Genomic DNA, 1529 nt, shown 5'->3' with positions numbered 1-1529 from the left:
ATATGATTGGTAAACCACAAAATTAAAGTAATTTGTATATTTTACAATTGGTTTAATGAAAATAGAAGTTTAATGATTAATAATATCTACTGGCAGGAATCCAGTCAGACTTCATTTGGTCCAATTAGATCATAATCTGTCATATATTTTGGTGTAATTTTAATAAACTACGGCTTAGTGAAATTTTCTGCAAGTTTCATGTTTCTCAGATTTTATCTGCAGAAATAATGCAGACACGAAATGGAATGAAATGGTTTGATTACAAGTATTAAACAGACGTAGAAAGGGAGGAAATCTTAACACATGAGGAAGAAATGGGAAATCAGTTGGCTAAACGGTGTGTTACTCACAGGCCTAAAACAATGCCATTAATAATGTTTTRAGAACATTTTGAATRAAATATGCACATACGGACACATGTGATGTTTCTCGTTTCCCATTTCCCAGCGTTGCATGTAATGGAGCCTTCTTCCTCCATCCTATATTTGTCACGGCACTGATAAGTCACAGAGGAGCCATGCAAGTATTCCTTCTGGTATGAAATGGTGACAACTGCATTCTCAACTTTGGGTGGTGGGCCACAGTGTTCARCAGTTGCTGCAAGACATAAAAAATATGTAAAATTCTAWTTAAAATCGTTGTAAAATTTAATCATGTGAGTATTTTAAAATGATCTGGATGTCTCACCACGGCAGATTGTTTTTGGTGTAAAGTCATGATAATTCCATCTTCCATTGTCACAAGTTAGTTCAGCAATCTCTGCAACGTATCCTTCATTGCATTCAATCGTAGCACGTGACCTTGAAATGGTYACTTTTCCATTGGAAATTGCAGAAACCTCTCCACACRATGTCTTTGCTTTAAGACAGCATTGACMAMACATGCATGTCAATAATGCATCAAGATTGTTACACTAAATGTACTACAAAATAAAAAAAACATGTTTCCAGCTAAYTTACTTTATAGAATCATTGAAAATAAAACATTACATATACAAAAACTCTGACTAATTTATAATTTATAAARAGTCTRATGTTTAGCTAATTGGAAGCATTGCATTTSGTTAAATTCATAGGAGTAAAATTATGTCCAAGAGAAAATAGAGATGAATTACCTATACATGAATGAAGTTGGCCAAACGCACCGTCTTCACATTTGGCATGACCCCACCAGCTTTTGGTAGGAAGTTTGAAATTTTCATTACATGCGTAGTAAATTGTGCCTTTACTGGGTTCAACTGCAAATCCATTTGTAATTTCAGGTTTYTGGCAAAGTCTCMCATCTGTTAATGATTCAGAAAACAGAAGCCATATTCTAGTTGCAGGGGTCAAAAGATAAATGCAACTAATATGTATCCACCTTCGAGGCCTGATTTTATTACTTCTTGTTCAAGTCAAGCTAATTTGGCTGTTAACATCTTAAATATCCCCAAATCATCATGTATGGATACTTGAATTAAATCTATGCAGCTGTTACCAGATATTTAAATGAACTGTTCTGATGTCATAAATTAAAATGATGTTTAATAA

General features: G+C 33.7%; 1 long non-coding RNA gene across 1 annotated transcript; it reads right to left on the bottom strand.

Annotated features, from left to right (window-relative positions):
* LOC103461550 (uncharacterized) lies at nt 1–1304 on the bottom strand. The gene is made up of 3 exons (XR_533141.1): nt 1115–1304; nt 688–858; nt 1–597 (listed from the first exon to the last, which is right to left on the bottom strand). It is a non-coding gene; the product is annotated as an uncharacterized LOC103461550 (long non-coding RNA).
* Between the last annotated feature and the right edge of the window lie 225 nt (nt 1305–1529).

The sequence above is a fragment of the Poecilia reticulata genome, unplaced genomic scaffold (assembly GCF_000633615.1).
Source record: "Poecilia reticulata strain Guanapo unplaced genomic scaffold, Guppy_female_1.0+MT scaffold_2208, whole genome shotgun sequence".
Classification (NCBI taxonomy): Eukaryota; Metazoa; Chordata; class Actinopteri; order Cyprinodontiformes; family Poeciliidae; genus Poecilia; species Poecilia reticulata.
Note: the sequence above shows the minus strand (reverse complement) of the source record. Positions and strands in the feature narration are given on the sequence as shown.